Raw genomic sequence first — 10377 nt, 5'->3', positions numbered from 1 at the left:
TTCTTTTTTTAATATTTAAAAAAAAATTTAATTATTCATTTGAACTCTTAAAAAATAATTTTGACGGCTCTGAAAAGAGCCATTTTTACTCATTTTGGGAGCCAAAAGCTCCCCATTGTACCGACGTGCACTCGACAGAGTCACACGCGATACTGAATCTCTTTTTCGTTGCATCTTCTTTTTATAGAGAACTTTCCCCTAAACGAACATGGTTGCTTTTCATCAAAGCGACCCGGAACTTTTGGGTAAAAATCTGGCTGCTTAAGTTCGAGAATTTGTGGGAAATGCTGCTCGTGACAACCAGAAGACCAGGATAATTCCACGTCATCTCCAGCTGGCCATCCGCAATGACAGAACTGAATTAATTGCTCTTTGGCGTGACAATTGTTTAGGGTGGTGATCTTCCCAACATTCAGGAAGTTCTCCTGCCCAAGAAGAGCAAGAAGAAGGTTTAAAATTCTCTCCAATCATGTCATCCTCCGGATTTCATGATCTCGCACAGAAAACCGCCCTTTTCAGGGTGAAAAAAAGACATTAAATAAAGAGTTTTATTGAGTTTCTATAAAAAAAAATCATTTAATTTTATTTAATAAATTTCAATTAAAATAAATTCTTCTTTATTTAAAAAAAAAAAAGAATAATTATTCTTAATAAATTCTTTATAAAATTAATTTTGGGGGCTCTGAAAAGAGCCATTTCTTTGCATTTTGGGAGCCAAAGCTCCCCATTGTACCGACGTGCACTCGACAGAGTTGCACGCAATACTGATTCTCTTTTTCGTTGCATCTTCTTTTTATAGAGAGATTTCCCCTAAACGAACATGGTTGCTTTTCATCAAAGCGACCCGGAACTTTTGGGTAAAAATCTGGCTGCTTAAGTTCGAGAATTTGTGGGAAATGCTGCTCGTGACAACCAGAAGACCAGGATAATTCCACGTCATCTCCAGCTGGCCATCCGCAATGACAGAACTGAATTAATTGCTCTTTGGCGTGACAATTGTTTAGGGTGGTGATCTTCCCAACATTCAGGAAGTGCCCAAGAAGAGCAAGAAGGTTTAAAATTCTCTCCAATCATGTCATCCTCCGGATTTCATGATCTCGCACAGAAAACCGCCCTTTTCAAGGTGAAAAAAAGACATTAAATAAAGAGTTTTATTGAGTTTCTATAAAAAAAAATCATTTAATTTTATTTAATAAATTTCAATTAAAATAAATTCTTCTTTATTTAAAAAAAAAAAAAGAATAATTATTCTTAATAAATTCTTTATAAAATTAATTTTGGGGGCTCTGAAAAGAGCCATTTCTTTGCATTTTGGGAGCCAAAGCTCCCCATTGTACCGACGTGCACTCGACAGAGTCACACGCGATACTGAATCTCTTTTTCGTTGCATCTTCTTTTTATAGAGAGATTTCCCCTAAACGAACATGGTTGCTTTTCATCAAAGCGACCCGGAACTTTTGGGTAAAAATCTGGCTGCTTAAGTTCGAGAATTTGTGGGAAATGCTGCTCGTGACAACCAGAAGACCAGGATAATTCCACGTCATCTCCAGCTGGCCATCCGCAATGACAGAACTGAATTAATTGCTCTTTGGCGTGACAATTGTTTAGGGTGGTGATCTTCCCAACATTCAGGAAGTGCCCAAGAAGAGCAAGAAGAAGGTTTAAAATTCTCTCCAATCATGTCATCCTCCGGATTTCATGATCTCGCACAGAAAACCGCCCTTTTCAGGGTGAAAAAAAGACATTAAATAAAGAGTTTTATTGAGTTTCTATAAAAAAAAATCATTTAATTTTATTTAATAAATTTCAATTAAAATAAATTCTTCTTTATTTAAAAAAAAAAAAAGAATAATTATTCTTAATAAATTCTTTATAAAATTAATTTTGGGGGCTCTGAAAAGAGCCATTTCTTTGCATTTTGGGAGCCAAAGCTCCCCATTGTACCGACGTGCACTCGACAGAGTTGCACGCAATACTGATTCTCTTTTTCGTTGCATCTTCTTTTTATAGAGAGATTTCCCCTAAACGAACATGGTTGCTTTTCATCAAAGCGACCCGGAACTTTTGGGTAAAAATCTGGCTGCTTAAGTTCGAGAATTTGTGGGAAATGCTGCTCGTGACAACCAGAAGACCAGGATAATTCCACGTCATCTCCAGCTGGCCATCCGCAATGACAGAACTGAATTAATTGCTCTTTGGCGTGACAATTGTTTAGGGTGGTGATCTTCCCAACATTCAGGAAGTGCCCAAGAAGAGCAAGAAGAAGGTTTAAAATTCTCTCCAATCATGTCATCCTCCGGATTTCATGATCTCGCACAGAAAACCGCCCTTTTCAGGGTGAAAAAAAGACATTAAATAAAGAGTTTTATTGAGTTTCTATAAAAAAAAATCATTTAATTTTATTTAATAAATTTCAATTAAAATAAATTCTTCTTTATTTAAAAAAAAAAAAAAGAATAATTATTCTTAATAAATTCTTTATAAAATTAATTTTGGGGGCTCTGAAAAGAGCCATTTCTTTGCATTTTGGGAGCCAAAGCTCCCCATTGTACCGACGTGCACTCGACAGAGTTGCACGCGATACTGAATCTCTTTTTCGTTGCATCTTCTTTTTATAGAGAGATTTCCCCTAAACGAACATGGTTGCTTTTCATCAAAGCGACCCGGAACTTTTGGGTAAAAATCTGGCTGCTTAAGTTCGAGAATTTGTGGGAAATGCTGCTCGTGACAACCAGAAGACCAGGATAATTCCACGTCATCTCCAGCTGGCCATCCGCAATGACAGAACTGAATTAATTGCTCTTTGGCGTGACAATTGTTTAGGGTGGTGATCTTCCCAACATTCAGGAAGTTCTCCTGCCCAAGAAGAGCAAGAAGAAGGTTTAAAATTCTCTCCAATCATGTCATCCTCCGGATTTCATGATCTCGCACAGAAAACCGCCCTTTTCAGGGTGAAAAAAAGACATTAAATAAAGAGTTTTATTGAGTTTCTATAAAAAAAAATCATTTAATTTTATTTAATAAATTTCAATTAAAATAAATTCTTCTTTATTTAAAAAAAAAAAGAATAATTATTCTTAATAAATTCTTTATAAAATTAATTTTGGGGGCTCTGAAAAGAGCCATTTCTTTGCATTTTGGGAGCCAAAGCTCCCCATTGTACCGACGTGCACTCGACAGAGTTGCACGCAATACTGATTCTCTTTTTCGTTGCATCTTCTTTTTATAGAGAGATTTCCCCTAAACGAACATGGTTGCTTTTCATCAAAGCGACCCGGAACTTTTGGGTAAAAATCTGGCTGCTTAAGTTCGAGAATTTGTGGGAAATGCTGCTCGTGACAACCAGAAGACCAGGATAATTCCACGTCATCTCCAGCTGGCCATCCGCAATGACAGAACTGAATTAATTGCTCTTTGGCGTGACAATTGTTTAGGGTGGTGATCTTCCCAACATTCAGGAAGTTCTCCTGCCCAAGAAGAGCAAGAAGAAGGTTTAAAATTCTCTCCAATCATGTCATCCTCCGGATTTCATGATCTCGCACAGAAAACCGCCCTTTTCAGGGTGAAAAAAAGACATTAAATAAAGAGTTTTATTGAGTTTCTATAAAAAAAAATCATTTAATTTTATTTAATAAATTTCAATTAAAATAAATTCTTCTTTATTTAAAAAAAAAAAAAGAATAATTATTCTTAATAAATTCTTTATAAAATTAATTTTGGGGGCTCTGAAAAGAGCCATTTCTTTGCATTTTGGGAGCCAAAGCTCCCCATTGTACCGACGTGCACTCGACAGAGTTGCACGCAATACTGATTCTCTTTTTCGTTGCATCTTCTTTTTATAGAGAGATTTCCCCTAAACGAACATGGTTGCTTTTCATCAAAGCGACCCGGAACTTTTGGGTAAAAATCTGGCTGCTTAAGTTCGAGAATTTGTGGGAAATGCTGCTCGTGACAACCAGAAGACCAGGATAATTCCACGTCATCTCCAGCTGGCCATCCGCAATGACAGAACTGAATTAATTGCTCTTTGGCGTGACAATTGTTTAGGGTGGTGATCTTCCCAACATTCAGGAAGTTCTCCTGCCCAAGAAGAGCAAGAAGAAGGTTTAAAATTCTCTCCAATCATGTCATCCTCCGGATTTCATGATCTCGCACAGAAAACCGCCCTTTTCAGGGTGAAAAAAAGACATTAAATAAAGAGTTTTATTGAGTTTCTATAAAAAAAAATCATTTAATTTTATTTAATAAATTTCAATTAAAATAAATTCTTCTTTATTTAAAAAAAAAAAAGAATAATTATTCTTAATAAATTCTTTATAAAATTAATTTTGGGGGCTCTGAAAAGAGCCATTTCTTTGCATTTTGGGAGCCAAAGCTCCCCATTGTACCGACGTGCACTCGACAGAGTTGCACGCAATACTGATTCTCTTTTTCGTTGCATCTTCTTTTTATAGAGAGATTTCCCCTAAACGAACATGGTTGCTTTTCATCAAAGCGACCCGGAACTTTTGGGTAAAAATCTGGCTGCTTAAGTTCGAGAATTTGTGGGAAATGCTGCTCGTGACAACCAGAAGACCAGGATAATTCCACGTCATCTCCAGCTGGCCATCCGCAATGACAGAACTGAATTAATTGCTCTTTGGCGTGACAATTGTTTAGGGTGGTGATCTTCCCAACATTCAGGAAGTTCTCCTGCCCAAGAAGAGCAAGAAGAAGGTTTAAAATTCTCTCCAATCATGTCATCCTCCGGATTTCATGATCTCGCACAGAAAACCGCCCTTTTCAGGGTGAAAAAAAGACATTAAATAAAGAGTTTTATTGAGTTTCTATAAAAAAAAATCATTTAATTTTATTTAATAAATTTCAATTAAAATAAATTCTTCTTTATTTAAAAAAAAAAAAAGAATAATTATTCTTAATAAATTCTTTATAAAATTAATTTTGGGGGCTCTGAAAAGAGCCATTTCTTTGCATTTTGGGAGCCAAAGCTCCCCATTGTACCGACGTGCACTCGACAGAGTTGCACGCAATACTGATTCTCTTTTTCGTTGCATCTTCTTTTTATAGAGAGATTTCCCCTAAACGAACATGGTTGCTTTTCATCAAAGCGACCCGGAACTTTTGGGTAAAAATCTGGCTGCTTAAGTTCGAGAATTTGTGGGAAATGCTGCTCGTGACAACCAGAAGACCAGGATAATTCCACGTCATCTCCAGCTGGCCATCCGCAATGACAGAACTGAATTAATTGCTCTTTGGCGTGACAATTGTTTAGGGTGGTGATCTTCCCAACATTCAGGAAGTTCTCCTGCCCAAGAAGAGCAAGAAGAAGGTTTAAAATTCTCTCCAATCATGTCATCCTCCGGATTTCATGATCTCGCACAGAAAACCGCCCTTTTCAGGGTGAAAAAAAGACATTAAATAAAGAGTTTTATTGAGTTTCTATAAAAAAAAATCATTTAATTTTATTTAATAAATTTCAATTAAAATAAATTCTTCTTTATTTAAAAAAAAAAAAAGAATAATTATTCTTAATAAATTCTTTATAAAATTAATTTTGGGGGCTCTGAAAAGAGCCATTTCTTTGCATTTTGGGAGCCAAAGCTCCCCATTGTACCGACGTGCACTCGACAGAGTTGCACGCAATACTGATTCTCTTTTTCGTTGCATCTTCTTTTTATAGAGAGATTTCCCCTAAACGAACATGGTTGCTTTTCATCAAAGCGACCCGGAACTTTTGGGTAAAAATCTGGCTGCTTAAGTTCGAGAATTTGTGGGAAATGCTGCTCGTGACAACCAGAAGACCAGGATAATTCCACGTCATCTCCAGCTGGCCATCCGCAATGACAGAACTGAATTAATTGCTCTTTGGCGTGACAATTGTTTAGGGTGGTGATCTTCCCAACATTCAGGAAGTTCTCCTGCCCAAGAAGAGCAAGAAGAAGGTTTAAAATTCTCTCCAATCATGTCATCCTCCGGATTTCATGATCTCGCACAGAAAACCGCCCTTTTCAGGGTGAAAAAAAGACATTAAATAAAGAGTTTTATTGAGTTTCTATAAAAAAAAATCATTTAATTTTATTTAATAAATTTCAATTAAAATAAATTCTTCTTTATTTAAAAAAAAAAAAAGAATAATTATTCTTAATAAATTCTTTATAAAATTAATTTTGGGGGCTCTGAAAAGAGCCATTTCTTTGCATTTTGGGAGCCAAAGCTCCCCATTGTACCGACGTGCACTCGACAGAGTCACACGCGATACTGAATCTCTTTTTCGTTGCATCTTCTTTTTATAGAGAGATTTCCCCTAAACGAACATGGTTGCTTTTCATCAAAGCGACCCGGAACTTTTGGGTAAAAATCTGGCTGCTTAAGTTCGAGAATTTGTGGGAAATGCTGCTCGTGACAACCAGAAGACCAGGATAATTCCACGTCATCTCCAGCTGGCCATCCGCAATGACAGAACTGAATTAATTGCTCTTTGGCGTGACAATTGTTTAGGGTGGTGATCTTCCCAACATTCAGGAAGTTCTCCTGCCCAAGAAGAGCAAGAAGAAGGTTTAAAATTCTCTCCAATCATGTCATCCTCCGGATTTCATGATCTCGCACAGAAAACCGCCCTTTTCAGGGTGAAAAAAAGACATTAAATAAAGAGTTTTATTGAGTTTCTATAAAAAAAAATCATTTAATTTTATTTAATAAATTTCAATTAAAATAAATTCTTCTTTATTTAAAAAAAAAAAAAGAATAATTATTCTTAATAAATTCTTTATAAAATTAATTTTGGGGGCTCTGAAAAGAGCCATTTCTTTGCATTTTGGGAGCCAAAGCTCCCCATTGTACCGACGTGCACTCGACAGAGTCACACGCGATACTGAATCTCTTTTTCGTTGCATCTTCTTTTTATAGAGAGATTTCCCCTAAACGAACATGGTTGCTTTTCATCAAAGCGACCCGGAACTTTTGGGTAAAAATCTGGCTGCTTAAGTTCGAGAATTTGTGGGAAATGCTGCTCGTGACAACCAGAAGACCAGGATAATTCCACGTCATCTCCAGCTGGCCATCCGCAATGACAGAACTGAATTAATTGCTCTTTGGCGTGACAATTGTTTAGGGTGGTGATCTTCCCAACATTCAGGAAGTTCTCCTGCCCAAGAAGAGCAAGAAGAAGGTTTAAAATTCTCTCCAATCATGTCATCCTCCGGATTTCATGATCTCGCACAGAAAACCGCCCTTTTCAGGGTGAAAAAAAGACATTAAATAAAGAGTTTTATTGAGTTTCTATAAAAAAAAATCATTTAATTTTATTTAATAAATTTCAATTAAAATAAATTCTTCTTTATTTAAAAAAAAAAAAAGAATAATTATTCTTAATAAATTCTTTATAAAATTAATTTTGGGGGCTCTGAAAAGAGCCATTTCTTTGCATTTTGGGAGCCAAAGCTCCCCATTGTACCGACGTGCACTCGACAGAGTTGCACGCAATACTGATTCTCTTTTTCGTTGCATCTTCTTTTTATAGAGAGATTTCCCCTAAACGAACATGGTTGCTTTTCATCAAAGCGACCCGGAACTTTTGGGTAAAAATCTGGCTGCTTAAGTTCGAGAATTTGTGGGAAATGCTGCTCGTGACAACCAGAAGACCAGGATAATTCCACGTCATCTCCAGCTGGCCATCCGCAATGACAGAACTGAATTAATTGCTCTTTGGCGTGACAATTGTTTAGGGTGGTGATCTTCCCAACATTCAGGAAGTTCTCCTGCCCAAGAAGAGCAAGAAGAAGGTTTAAAATTCTCTCCAATCATGTCATCCTCCGGATTTCATGATCTCGCACAGAAAACCGCCCTTTTCAGGGTGAAAAAAAGACATTAAATAAAGAGTTTTATTGAGTTTCTATAAAAAAAAATCATTTAATTTTATTTAATAAATTTCAATTAAAATAAATTCTTCTTTATTTAAAAAAAAAAAAAGAATAATTATTCTTAATAAATTCTTTATAAAATTAATTTTGGGGGCTCTGAAAAGAGCCATTTCTTTGCATTTTGGGAGCCAAAGCTCCCCATTGTACCGACGTGCACTCGACAGAGTTGCACGCAATACTGATTCTCTTTTTCGTTGCATCTTCTTTTTATAGAGAGATTTCCCCTAAACGAACATGGTTGCTTTTCATCAAAGCGACCCGGAACTTTTGGGTAAAAATCTGGCTGCTTAAGTTCGAGAATTTGTGGGAAATGCTGCTCGTGACAACCAGAAGACCAGGATAATTCCACGTCATCTCCAGCTGGCCATCCGCAATGACAGAACTGAATTAATTGCTCTTTGGCGTGACAATTGTTTAGGGTGGTGATCTTCCCAACATTCAGGAAGTTCTCCTGCCCAAGAAGAGCAAGAAGAAGGTTTAAAATTCTCTCCAATCATGTCATCCTCCGGATTTCATGATCTCGCACAGAAAACCGCCCTTTTCAGGGTGAAAAAAAGACATTAAATAAAGAGTTTTATTGAGTTTCTATAAAAAAAAATCATTTAATTTTATTTAATAAATTTCAATTAAAATAAATTCTTCTTTATTTAAAAAAAAAAAAGAATAATTATTCTTAATAAATTCTTTATAAAATTAATTTTGGGGGCTCTGAAAAGAGCCATTTCTTTGCATTTTGGGAGCCAAAGCTCCCCATTGTACCGACGTGCACTCGACAGAGTCACACGCGATACTGAATCTCTTTTTCGTTGCATCTTCTTTTTATAGAGAGATTTCCCCTAAACGAACATGGTTGCTTTTCATCAAAGCGACCCGGAACTTTTGGGTAAAAATCTGGCTGCTTAAGTTCGAGAATTTGTGGGAAATGCTGCTCGTGACAACCAGAAGACCAGGATAATTCCACGTCATCTCCAGCTGGCCATCCGCAATGACAGAACTGAATTAATTGCTCTTTGGCGTGACAATTGTTTAGGGTGGTGATCTTCCCAACATTCAGGAAGTTCTCCTGCCCAAGAAGAGCAAGAAGAAGGTTTAAAATTCTCTCCAATCATGTCATCCTCCGGATTTCATGATCTCGCACAGAAAACCGCCCTTTTCAGGGTGAAAAAAAGACATTAAATAAAGAGTTTTATTGAGTTTCTATAAAAAAAAATCATTTAATTTTATTTAATAAATTTCAATTAAAATAAATTCTTCTTTATTTAAAAAAAAAAAAAGAATAATTATTCTTAATAAATTCTTTATAAAATTAATTTTGGGGGCTCTGAAAAGAGCCATTTCTTTGCATTTTGGGAGCCAAAGCTCCCCATTGTACCGACGTGCACTCGACAGAGTCAGTTGCACGCAATACTGATTCTCTTTTTCGTTGCATCTTCTTTTTATAGAGAGATTTCCCCTAAACGAACATGGTTGCTTTTCATCAAAGCGACCCGGAACTTTTGGGTAAAAATCTGGCTGCTTAAGTTCGAGAATTTGTGGGAAATGCTGCTCGTGACAACCAGAAGACCAGGATAATTCCACGTCATCTCCAGCTGGCCATCCGCAATGACAGAACTGAATTAATTGCTCTTTGGCGTGACAATTGTTTAGGGTGGCGATCTTCCCAACATTCAGGAAGTGCCCAAGAAGAGCAAGAAGAAGGTTTAAAATTCTCTCCAATCATGTCATCCTCCGGATTTCATGATCTCGCACAGAAAACCGCCCTTTTCAGGGTGAAAAAAAGACATTAAATAAAGAGTTTTATTGAGTTTCTATAAAAAAAAATCATTTAATTTTATTTAATAAATTTCAATTAAAATAAATTCTTCTTTATTTAAAAAAAAAAAAGAATAATTATTCTTAATAAATTCTTTATAAAATTAATTTTGGGGGCTCTGAAAAGAGCCATTTCTTTGCATTTTGGGAGCCAAAGCTCCCCATTGTACCGACGTGCACTCGACAGAGTCACACGCGATACTGAATCTCTTTTTCGTTGCATCTTCTTTTTATAGAGAGATTTCCCCTAAACGAACATGGTTGCTTTTCATCAAAGCGACCCGGAACTTTTGGGTAAAAATCTGGCTGCTTAAGTTCGAGAATTTGTGGGAAATGCTGCTCGTGACAACCAGAAGACCAGGATAATTCCACGTCATCTCCAGCTGGCCATCCGCAATGACAGAACTGAATTAATTGCTCTTTGGCGTGACAATTGTTTAGGGTGGTGATCTTCCCAACATTCAGGAAGTTCTCCTGCCCAAGAAGAGCAAGAAGAAGGTTTAAAATTCTCTCCAATCATGTCATCCTCCGGATTTCATGATCTCGCACAGAAAACCGCCCTTTTCAGGGTGAAAAAAAGACATTAAATAAAGAGTTTTATTGAGTTTCTATAAAAAAAAATCATTTAATTTTATTTAATAAATTT

This window comes from Lutzomyia longipalpis, chromosome 4 (assembly GCF_024334085.1).
Source record: "Lutzomyia longipalpis isolate SR_M1_2022 chromosome 4, ASM2433408v1".
Lineage (NCBI taxonomy): Eukaryota > Metazoa > Arthropoda > Insecta > Diptera > Psychodidae > Lutzomyia > Lutzomyia longipalpis.
Note: the sequence above shows the minus strand (reverse complement) of the source record.